This window comes from Euprymna scolopes, chromosome 18, assembly GCF_053919585.1.
Source record: "Euprymna scolopes isolate OS-2025 chromosome 18, ASM5391958v1, whole genome shotgun sequence".
NCBI lineage: Eukaryota > Metazoa > Mollusca > Cephalopoda > Sepiida > Sepiolidae > Euprymna > Euprymna scolopes.
Window position 1 is genome coordinate 43,140,425 of NC_136499.1, and position 12,785 is coordinate 43,153,209.

At 30.5% G+C, this 12,785-nt stretch overlaps 1 protein-coding gene and 1 long non-coding RNA gene across 2 annotated transcripts in view; one reads left to right on the forward strand and one right to left on the reverse strand.

Moving 5' to 3' along the window:
* Positions 1-2,028, reverse strand: part of LOC145297597 (uncharacterized) — a 32,182-nt gene extending 30,154 nt beyond the window's left edge. Inside the window, exon 1 of the long non-coding RNA XR_013870280.1 lies at positions 1,907-2,028. This is a non-coding gene — a long non-coding RNA (uncharacterized LOC145297597). The remainder of the gene's footprint in view (positions 1-1,906) is intronic.
* Positions 1-12,785, forward strand: part of LOC145297592 (nucleolar protein 6-like) — a 94,688-nt gene that overhangs the window by 9,696 nt on the left and 72,207 nt on the right. The gene's annotated exons all lie outside the window — the stretch shown is intronic.

Genomic DNA, 12,785 nt, shown 5'->3' on the forward strand with positions numbered 1-12,785 from the left:
GAAAACGAATATCACAGTTAAATTTGTTTTATGATATGAAGAAATTACTAGGTGGCCGGAAAGTGGGTGCTCATTTTACGTTAAATTTATATAAGAAAGTGATCCCCCACTTTTTGAAAAAGTAATTTCTTCATATGAAAACTACTTATCTGCCCCAAATATAAATGTGATATTCGTTTTCAGCACCACCGAAAATATTAAGTCATCATTTTGAAGTTTTGGGGGAAATTGGAAAGAAACTTGACATTCTGATAATATAACACATTTTCTCAGATTTATATTTATTTCTTTAATCAGGTTGAAAACAACTACATGGTAACTAAGTTTTCTTTCGTTGGTAATTCTTTTGGTCTCTAATCGATTCAATTCTTTTTTTTTTTTTTTTTTAATACTGTTTTTAAAGTTGAAACATTTCTTTAGGTACCTCCACGGCGATGTGTAAAACGTCAATAGTACACATTTTAATAGTGACGTCATCATTTCTTGTGTTTATGTTAATTTCTATGGATCGCTTAATGGAGTTACTTTTTTCTTTCTTTTTTTTGCTATGGATAAAAAATAAAAAATTTACCTTTTTGTAAAACAAATACATTTTTATTAAACTACACAGTCTAGAGTTAATAAAATAAAATTCATTTTAACGTCTTCTGTTGACACATGTATTTAAAAATAATGTTCTTTACAAGCCCCCGTACATGTTTGAAAAAAGCGCCAAACATAAGAACCACCCTCTATCAATTTAAATAATAAAATCAAAACGAATTTTTTAAGGTTGATTTTGGATTTACAATTTTTATTATCTCAATAGTCTTATATTCGGGTTTGTATTACTGTACACATAGATTCGAAAAAGTTTTTAAAAAAAACAAATATATAACAAATAAATGTTATCAAAGGCAAGATTTGACCAGTTTTTCGAATCTATGTGTACAGTAATACAAACCCATAAAAACTATTTGAAAACCAAAACAAATGAGCGAGGTAGGGTAATTCTTTTTCGGCACGTTAAATTTCATTCCGTCATAAAAACAACTTTCTACAGAAAAAAAAACTTATTTTTACATTTTGATCTCGCGAATAAACGTAAAATTATGTATTAAAAACCGCGTTTATTATTTTAAATTCAACAACGGAGTTGAAGCATGGCTACCGTGATGGCCGTGGTACTACACGTGGAAAAAAAAAAAAATTCACTTCTGAAAAAATATTTGCCAAATTGAACTGATATTCGTTGTCAGCACACCCACCCGCAAAATACTATTAAAAAGGAGTTCAGTGTCAGTCGCAGAGAAGTAGATTTATACTTTTTAAAATTTGACTACTGGTCAAATTTTAAAAATAATTGGTCAATTTTTACGAGGTGTCCCAGAGTCGTTTAGTTTAACCCCTAAAAAAAAAAAAATATTTTTTTACCTAATACGTTTGAAAGGCCTTTATAAATAATATGAAAAGAGAAATTTGAAAAAAAATAAATAAATAGCATTTTAGAGTGGGAGATCATTTTCTCATAAATTTAACGTACAGTGATCCCCCACTTCTTGGCCACGTGGCGAGACGTGTCACCGTAACATTATTTCAAGTTTGGCGAGGGCGGGGAGGGTATGGAAGGGCGGCAAACATGACAATTTGTGGGAGGGAGAGGATTACATTTGAAACATAAAATAGCGATATATTTCATTAAAATTTTAGTAGTGTTGGTGAGGGGAGATTTAAAACAAAATAACAATGAATTTAATTTTCTTGGCGGGAGGAGAGGGGGAATACCAAATTTCTCTTTTCATATCATTTATAAAAGGCCGTTTAAGTATATCCTATTTTTAAGGGCTTAAATGACGCGTTTTTTGTTTTGTTTTTTTTTTGGGGGGGGGGGACAAAATAAAACGAAAAAACTGAATTAACAACCTACCTTTAAAAACTTGTTTTTTCGGGTGTGCTGAAAACGAATATCGCATTTAAAATTAGTACCGGCAACTACTAGTTTCAAAACATGGCGACCATTCTTGTTTGGTTTTAGACTCGCAGAAACGTGTGTGTATGGTGGTGGTGGTGGTGGGGGAGACGATGGAATACAATTACAGGGTGTGGAGCTAATTTTATTATTATTAATACCCCCCCAAAAAATAAAAACACTGATTTCTTTGTACGCGCCAGCTTTAAATGCGATATTCGTTTTCAGCACACCCGAGAAACACGAGTTTTTAAAGGTAGATTGTGTTAATAATTCATTTGACACGGCAAGTTTGGGAAAAGGAGTTAAAAAAAAAACTAAAAAAAAAAAAACTAGACAAAATACTGTTAGAAACTGGCTCAATATGTTACCGTGACATATATTCGGTGGGTTTTTAACAGTATTTTGTCTAGTTTTTTATTCTTAACTACTTTTCCCAAACTTACCATGTCAAAGAGAGTGTTGGGCGCCATTTTAAACTCTCCGATACTTCGGTAAAACGCTGTATGTTTTTGCGAGCTGAATAAACATGTTACATTAAATAAAAACACTAAAAACATTCAGTTAGGTAGAAAAGTAACTTATCTTGCCTTTGATAACATTTATTTGTTATCTACTAGCAGTTCCACCCGGCTTTGCTCGGGCCCTATGTACTGTTCATAACTTCACGTGCCTATATATATATATTAAAAAGTGGGAATATGTATGGTAAAGCCTTTCTATATAATATAGTCTTCCTTAACTACCATAGAGAAAACTTGGTAGAAATCGCAGACATCAATTTTTTTTTAAACTTTTACCCCAATTTTGACCCCTTAGCATTTGTTTTGGGCTCAAATAGAATTATAAAGTTAGATTCCTGTCCAAGTAATCTATATCTAAAATTTCAAGTGTTTAGACCCAAAATTGGCGGAGGAGTTTGGTAGAGTTCTCAAAGGTCAAATCATTGAACTTTGACCCCTTAACAGCAAAACTGGTGCTAGTGCACTTACTGATCTGCGCTATTTTTTAAATCGTATTTCCAAGTTTAAACAAAGTGTCGGTGCAAGTAATCATTTTTAGAATAAAAATCTGAAAAAAATCTTTATAATGTACGTACTTGTCACTGCATGAAAATGTCATATTCCAAAAATCACGTAAATCGATCAACTAGTTTTTTTTTTTTTTTTTTTTTTTATTTAAGAAAATCAAATATTATGAGACATTTTATCGAAGAAAAATTTCCCACCATCTTGTTTTTGAATGATACACTGCTAGCGACACATGTTGGGAATATAAGATAGGCAAGGGGCAGACAATCGACTTTCCACACTATAGAAAAAAAATTGGAAAATTAAGACATTTATAAGTTTTTGAGGATGTTGAAAACGAAAATAACGTTTAAAATGCCAGCAAACGAGTAGCTTCCAAGATATGAAGAATTTTACGTAAATTGAACACCCACACATTGACGGTCCTCCAACAAAAATCCGGCAAATGTGTATTTCAGCGGCGTAAATTAAAGTTTTACACTAGTGGTGGCCATAAAGTGGGTGATCATTATACGTTAAATTATTATAGAAAAGTGATACGATACCCCACTTTCTTTAAACTAACATTTCTTTAAACTAACATTTCTTTAAACTAACATTTCTTTAAACTAACATTTCTTTATGTGCGCGAACTCAAATTTGGAAACGAGGTTATTCTCTACGAACAAGAGGGGAGGGGGTAGTAAATTTTGGCCATCTTGAATTCTTACGACTTGTAAAAAGTTAATATTTGATAAACGCTTTATTTCATATCAAATATTAACTTTTTACGAGTCGTAAGAATTCAAGATGGCCAAAACGAATTTAGGAAAACTCGTCCCGGGAAAACTCGTCTCGGGAAAACTCGTCTCGGGAAAACTCGTCCCCTTTCGCTAGGTAGGAAAACTGGTCCCGTATTGAATAAATATCGATTGAAAACACATTTTATGATCGTTCTTGAAGGAGATATTGCTTTTTAAAATAGACTATAGCCCCCCCCCATAATATTTAAAAAAAATATTTTTATTTGTTTAATGTTTTTTTTTTGTTTTTTTTTTCTACCTACCTGGCTAAGTTCTTAGTGGTTTCACTTATTTTAAAGCGTTTATTATGTTCATACAAAGTTAATTAAAAAAAATTTTTGTTCTTATTTTAACGATGTTTTTTGGAGTCATAAAAACAATAATAAAAAAACAAAACAAAAAAATTAAAAATTGGGAGCGTTACTTTTTTGTTTTGGTTTTTTAATTATGATAGTTTTTTGTTGTTATGTTTTCGTTTTCTCTCATACCAAATGCAATGCACTCATGCGTTATTTAAAATTATAATTCTATCAATTATCAACATTTATTGTCGTCTTGTCAAATTTTGCAAAAATTAACTAATAAATCAAAAGCGAAATATTTTTTTGGCGCGAGAGATGCCATGTGCTAACAATCTCTCGTTAACTCATTTTTAATTTTTTTAATTTTTACTTCAAAATTCTAAAATCAATCATTCAGAGAAAAAGTAATCACTAAATAAATTTATTAATCAATTTTATTGAAAACTCCGCTATCGTTTATCAAGAATCTTTTTAATTTCATTTTTTGTTGGTTGTTTTTCCGAGGGAGATATAACCCCCCCCCCTCTCTAAATTATATTTCAAAAAATATTAAAATTTTGGTTTGTATTACTGTACACATAGATTCGAAAAATAATAAACTAGACAAAATACTGTTAGAAATTCGCTCAATATATATTACCGTGACATAGGTTGACATATATTCGGTGTTTTTTTTTATAGTATTTTGTCTAGTTTATTATTTATAACACCTATTCCCGAACTTACTGTGTTTAAGAGAGAGTCGGCCGCTATTTTGAATTGTCCAATACATCGGTAAACACTGTATGTTTTTCGAGCTGAATAAACATGTTACATTGAATAAAAACACGAAAAATATATCCAGTTTGGTAGGAAAGTAAGTTATCTTGCCTTTGATAACATTTATTTGTTATATATTTGTTTTTTGACAATTTTTTCGAATCTATGTGTACAGTAATACAAACCCAAATCGATTTTACCCTTTTATAACAACAGTAAATAAGTAAATTCTTTTTATATTAATATAAAAAAATATGCGGTCTCGTTTATGAACATAATAAACGCTTTAAAATAAGTGAAACCACTAAGAACTTAGCCAGTTAGGTAGAAAACGGACACTTAGAAAATCGATTTTATTTAAAAAAAAAAAAAACATCAAACAAGTAAAAAAAAATTTTTTTTAATATTATGGGGGGGGCGGGCTATAGTCTATTTTAAAAAAACAATTTCTCCTTCAAGAACGATCATAAAATGTGTTTTCAATCGATATTTATTCAATAAGGGACCAGTTTTCCTACCTAGCGAAAGGGGACGAGTTTTCCGGAGACGAGTTTTCCCGGGACGAGTTTTCCGGAGACGAGTTTTCCCGGGACGAGTTTTCCGGAGACGAGTTTTCCCGGGACGAGTTTTCCGGGCACCGGCCAAAACTTACTACCCCCACTTGTTCTAATAAATGATTCAGATAGGTTGCAAAGTAACTTTTATAGCTAATGTTAATATTTCTTGTATACTTTATTTTAGTAAGTACTTTTTGACGGACCGTCTTTTTAAAAATCTACCAAAAATCAGGTAATTATCCAATCAATACGAAATTTTCAGCGATTATTAAGAGAAGAATGAACTTTATAACAGTGTACTTATTTTTCATAAACGATATTTTTATATATATATATATATATATATATATATATATAATTTTTTTTTTTTTTTTTTTTTTTGCTTACAAAACCCCTCTTGCTTTGAGGGGGTTCCAAATATGCTTAAAATTATCATCTGAAACTGAACAACACATTGTGTTGTTGTAAGGAACGAGATTATAGATTAAAAAAAAACAAAAAAACTTGTTTGCATACCTTATTTTGACGTCTGAATATCAAAACTTCAATTGTGTTTAATTATCCCGCTTTTGAGTTTTAAAGTGTGAAATTCGGTGAATATGTTAAGTAAAATAATTAATATAAGTTAAGCGGGTTTGTATTACTGTACACATAGATTCGAAAAAGTTGTCAAAAAACAAATATATGACAAATAAATGTTATCAAAGGCAAGATAAGTTACTTTTCTACTTAACTGGATATATTTTTTGTGTTTTTATTCAGTGTAACATGTTTATTCAGCTCGAAAAACATGCAGCGTTTACCGATGTATTGGAAAATTCAAAATGGCGGCCGACTCTCTCTCGGAGAGGGTAAGTTCGGAAAAAGGTGTAATAAATAATAAACTAGACAAAATACTGTTAGAAATTCGCTCAATATATGTTACCGTGACATAACTTGACATATATTCGGTGTTTTTTTAATAGTATTTTGTCTAGTTTATTATTTATATCACCTTTTTCCGAACTTACCGTGTTAAAGAGAGAGTCGGCCGCCATTTTGAATTTTCCAATACATCGGTAAACACTGCATGCTTTTCGAGCTGAATAAACATGTTAAATTGAATAAAAACACGAAAATTATATCCAGTTTGGTAGAAAAGTAATTTATCTTGCCTTTGATAACATTTTTTGGGTTACTGTACACATAGATTCGAAAAAGTTGTCAAAAAACAAATATATAACAAATAAATGTTATCAAAGGCCAGATAAGTTAGTTTTCTGCCAAACTGGATATATTTTTTGTGTTTTTATTCCATGTAACATATTTATTCAGCTCGAAAAACAGTGTTTACCGATGTATTCGAAAATTCAAGATGGCGTCTCACACCCTCTTTAACACCGTAAGTATGGAAAAAGGTGTTATAAATAAAAAACTATACAAAATACTATTAAAAACCCGCCGAATATATGTCAAGCTATGTCACGGTAACATATTGAGCGAGTTTTTAACAGTATTTTATCCGGTTTTTTATTTATAACATCTTTTCCCAAACTTAACGTGTTAAAGAGAGAATAAGACGCCATCTTGAATGTTCCAATACATCGGTAAACACTGTATGGTTTTCGAGCTGAATAAACATGTTACATTGAATAAAAACACGAAAAATATATCCAGTTTGGTAGAAAAGTAACTTATCTTGCCTTTGATAACATTTATTTGTATTTGTTTTTTTGACAACTTTTTCGAATCTGTGTACAGTAATACAAACCCACAATTTTGAAGCGTAATTTTAATTAATTAGAAATGATAAAGAAACGATATTGAAATTGGCAATATTAGAAAACAATTTTTTTTTTTTTTATAAATGATTGTTTTAGAAATAAATAAATACACGCATGATAAAAAAAAAAAGGTCTATGAGATAAATACGAAGAAAGTGAAAAAAACATTTTTGCGCATTTCAGGGAGCAACCATTAAAAGAAAACTGCTTACGCAGGGTCCACGTATCCCGTGAAGTACTTTTTTTTTTTCTTTTTTTTCTTTTTCTTTTTTTTTTCTTTTTCTTTTTTTTCTTTTTCTTTTTTTTCTTTTTCTTTTTTTTTCTTTTTCTTTTTTTTTCTTTTTCTTTTTTTTCTTTTTCTTTTTTTTCTTTTTCTTTTCTTTTTCTTTTTTTTTCTTTTTCTTTTTTTTTCTTTTTCTTTTTCTTTTTTTTCTTTTTCTTTTTTTTCTTTTTCTTTTTTTTTCTTCTTTTTTTTCTTTTTTTTCTTTTTCTTTTTTTTCTTTTTCTTTTTTTTCTTTTTCTTTTTTTTTCTTTTTCTTTTTTTTCTTTTTTTTTCTTTCTTTTTTTCTTTTTCTTTTTCTTTTCTTTTTTTTTCTTTTTTTTTCTTTTTCTTTTTTCTTTTTTTTTCTTTTTCTTTTTCTTTTTTTTTCTTTTTCTTTTTTTTTCTTTTTCTTTTTTTTTTCTTTTTCTTTTTTTTTCTTTTTTTTTCTTTTTTTTTCTTTTTCCTTTTTTCTTTTTTTCTTTTTTTTTCTTTTTCCTTTTTTTTTTTTCTTTTTTTCTTTTTCTTTTTCTTTTTTTTCTTTCTTTTTTTTCTTTCTTTTTTTCTTTCTTTTTTCTTTCTTTTTTCTTTTTTTTTCTTTTTTTTTCTTTTTTTTTTCTTTTTTTTTTCTTTTTTTTCTTCTTTTTTTTCTTCTTTTTTTTCTTCTTTTTTTTCTTCTTTTTTTTCTTCTTTTTTTTCTTCTTTTTTTTCTTCTTTTTTTCTTTTTTTTCTTTTTTTTTTCTTTTTTTTTTCTTTTTTTTTTCTTTTTTTTTTCTTTTTTTTTTTCTTTTTTTTTTTCTTTTTTTTTTTCTTTTTTTTTAAACCAACCAAAGATAATTAGACCTGATATTGTTCTGATACATTCTTTTACAAAACTTTCATTCTTAAATTCTATCTTAACTTGAACAAAATCTTTTAACTGGAGAGCTAATTAACGTTTTTAAAATTTAAAATAAAAGTAAAATAGTTCACTATAAATCAGCGATCGAATTGTTACTTAAATGACTTTAACTCTTTTAAAAATGCTTTTACATTAATTATTTTTATACTATTATTAAATTCTTTTACAATAATTTCAATTCTTAAATTCTATCTTAACTTAAAAATTTGGTAAATATCCAGATACGCTACTACAGAACACTGACCACTCTAATTTGTTTTTAAAGGTAATTGAGGTCGCTGACAACGAATCTGATAGTCAAACTTGGGGCAAATTTACCGTTTGCATGGTATTTACCCCTGAACCCACGAACTTCGTTCCACCATTTTGCAGCTTCCGTTTCATGCACGCTATAGCATAAACGACGGCTTCGCCAAGCAAACTACGGGGGGGGGGATTTTTTTTTTTTTTTTTTTTTTTTTTTCCAGGACATAGAATTTTCTAATTTTCAAAAATACATTATAGCACTTTTTCGGTGGAAAATTTAAAATTAGCTGAAAAAGAAATAAAACAAGAAAAGGAAAGCGCCCCAACATCACATCCCCCCCCCCGCTCGTGCCCCCAATGTACACAGTAAAATCTTCAGAAAATGTTAAATGGTGTTCTAATTGGTAAATGTCGGTGCGTTACTTACGGAAAAAAACGTTTAACTAAACTGCAAAAGCACCTATTAAGCCGCATAAGTTCTATAATTGAATCCCCCCCCCTCCCGCAAAAAAAAGAATGAAAAACATAAAGATGTTTGGTGCTTATGTTTTTGTAAACCACATTAAAAACTACGCGAGACAAAAAAAAAAAAAGTCCCTTTAACTGTAAGTCATTAAAAAAATGTCAGTCCGTAATTTTTTTATTGGTACGCCATGTGAGAAGGCAGTTTGCTAGGTGAAGCAAGCCGTCATTCATGCTGCAGCGCACACGAAAGCTGCAAAATGGTGGAAAGTTTGGGGGTTAATACCATGCAAACGGTAAATTTGCCCGAAGTTTGACTATCAGATTCGTTGTCAGCGACCTCAATTACCTATAAAAAAAAAAATAAAAAAATTAGAGTGGTCGGTGTTCTGCAGTAGCGTATCTGGATATTTACCAAAAAAAAATTTTTAATTCAAAAAATACAATTAATTATTAAATACTTAGTTATTAAATTCTTTTCCAATTCTTTTTCAATTTTTAAATTTTATCAATATTTCATAGTAATGACGTTAATATTTCTCTATCCAATCAAATTGCATTCTTTCAACCTGTGTCAAACGATTGCTGTTCCTTTTTTATCTTCCTAATTTCCATTTACTTAAAGTGCAAGAGGGGCCCCCATCTGAACTAGAGAAAATCATGATTAAAATGTATGTTTCGTCTAAATAACGATGAATATCTAATATGGCCGACCAGACGGATGATCAAAAAGTCAGATCGAGTGTACCGGAAAACGAAATGAGACCAAATTGACAACTGGCCTTTTTTGTTTGTTTGTTTTTGCTTGAATTTTGCGCCTTTCGGATTATTTTATGTTTTATTTTCTTGGTGGATTTTATTTTTTTGGAGTGGGGGCAGAGATTATAGTTATAGGTAATTATTAACAAATAGCTGGAAATGTCTTCTCAATTATTAAACCATTTCTTTCTCCTGGGCCCAACTCTTTTCCTGATCTACATTAATGATCTTCCAAATCACATCCTTACATCATTTGTAGACATTTATGCTGACGACACTACCATTTATGGTAGCACATCTAAGACAAACGACCAAGTTCTCTCCGATTCTCTCTCCTTTGATCTTGAGCACGTAGTACAATGGGGAAAGGAGTGGCTGGTTACTTTTAATGCATCTAAAACCAAGCTTCTCTCTTTACATCATCAACATTCTGATCCACATCTGGCATCAATTGAAATGAATGACTCGTCTTCAGGAGGCCTCAAGTTTTGACAAGCTTCTGGGCTTGACCATTACTCCTGATCTTAAATGGAACACGTACATCAAATCTGTTGCCAAGGCCACTGGAAAAATGGTGGGATCTTTCTATCAATCCGGTAGATATCTCACTGCTGATGCAATTCTCTATCTATATAAAAGCCAGCTACGTCCAAGGATGCAATACTGTTGCCACATCTGGGCAGGAGCTGCTAGAAAGGACTTGTCCTGCCTTGATAGAGTTCAAAATAGACTTTGTAGCCTCGTAGATGTCCTTTTCTCTTCCCTGCAACCTCTATCTCACAGAAGAAATGTTGCGAGTTTGTCTCTGATGTATCGTTATTTTCATGGAAAGTGTTCGACTGAGCTTCAGTCTATGGTCCCCCCTCGCTAAACTTTCACAAGAAACACTCATCTAGCTGAAAACACTAACTTCTCCTAACTAATTCTCCCTACTCTTTATCTGTGCCTAAACCTAAACGTAGATTTCATGAACAAAGCTTCTTTCTTAGAACTGCACGCCTGTGGAATTGTCTTCCGTTTTCCTGCTTTCCGGCTGACTACAATATGGTTGTGTTCAAGTCTAATGTAAATAAGTTCTTGATGAGCCGTTCCATATAAGTTATCAAATTTACCGAATTTTCATCACTAATGATTACTATATTGTCCAATTTCTACTGTACACTCTTTAACCCTTATCTTTGAGTGACCTCTTGGCCTTGATAATGTGGTGATGCCCGTGTAAAAAAAAAAAAAAAAAAAAAAGTCCAGATTAGTAGCACTTGTAAACAAAAATGAGGACCTTTTTTATTTTCTTGAATAATAATAAAAAAAAAAAACTTACTCGACAAGAACACGACTGTTTTTGCTTTAATAATTATTTTTTATTCAAACGTAACAAATAAAAATTTCAATTTGGCTTGAACTTTACGGTTTTCGGATTATTTTATTTTTTTTTTTTTCTTTAGCCGGATTTAATTAACAAACAAAACAAAAACAATTTTGGTGCTTATGTTACCGTTTTTTTTTTTTATGTTTTAAATGCCTTCCCCAATGTTTGAAGTGTTTCTAATGTTTTTACCTATAACTATAATCTCTGACCCCCCCCCCCCAATATATATATATATATATATTATCCACCAAGAAAATAAAACAACAAAATAATCCGAAAGGCGCAAAGTTCAAGCAAAAAAAAAAAAAAAAAGGCCAGGTGTCAATTTGGCACAGAAAAGAAACATTTGTAATGCGTACGCAGCTTTATTTTCTCATAGAACCACCATACGCTCTCAAGGGATTTTACCCATTTTATTTACTTACGTTGGCTTAGTAACTAAACCATTTATTGATAATTTCTCACTTTTACAAATATTTTTAATTTACATGCGCAGATAACTTTTGTAAATATTTACATTTAGGTCCACCTCCACAATTTTCTTTAAAATAACGACTTTTATTGGTTTTCAGAAAATCTCAGTGCGATAAATAAATCTACTTCTCTGCAACCGACACTGAACCCTCCTTTCTTTAATAGTGTTTGCGGGTGGGTGTGCTGACAACGAATATCAGTTAAATTTGGCAAATACTTTGGTTTGTATCACTTTCCACATAGATACGAAAAAGTTTGGAAAAACAAATATATAACAAATAAATGTTATCAACGGCAAGATAAGTTACTTTTCTACCTATCTGGATAATTTGTTTTGTGTTTTTATTTAATGTAACATGTTTATTCAGCTCGAAAAACATTGCAAATCGCGGGGCACTCTCTGAACACGGTAGGTTTGGGAAAATGAATAAAAAATAAAAAATATAGAAAATATTGTTAAAAATATATGTCAGCCCATGTTACGATAACATATATTGAGCTAGTTTCTAACAGTATTTTTTAGTTTGAGCTCATTTTCCCAAACTCCCCGCTATTTGTAATTTCCAAATACATTGGTTAACACTGTTTTTCGAGCTGAATAAACGTTACTTTTTTTGTAGTGTTTTTATTTAATGTATCCAGTTAGGTAGAAAAGTAACTTAAATTTGCCTTTGTCAAAAAAAACAAATATATAAGATGTTATCAACTTTTTCTAATCTGTGTGTATGTATAGTACCTATTTACTATGCCTCCCCACGGGACAGTTAGACACCAGGGTCGTTTTTTAACGTGGAGAAAAGATACAAAAATAAAAATTGTCTCAGTCGTGAAGGATTTCTCCTCCACCGAAAGAGAACAAGAAATGGAAGTGCAGCATCTGAAGAACAGATACTACACTTTGATCTTGACCAAAAAGGATGTATAGTAGTACAAACCCAAATATTTTTCACCTCCCCCCTCCAAAAAAGCTTTTTTGTTTGCCTTTCTTCTTCCCCTTTTTTTTTTAATAACTCTGTGTTTGACAGATCTGTACAAGTGCCCCCCCCTTAAGTTTTTTTTTTTTTTTTTTTTTTTTTTTTCCGACGATTATCCTAGATTACAGACTTAATCATTAGCAGAAAAAATTTTTGAAACAATAAAAAATTAATGACTTTTAAGAAGCGGATTCACTTT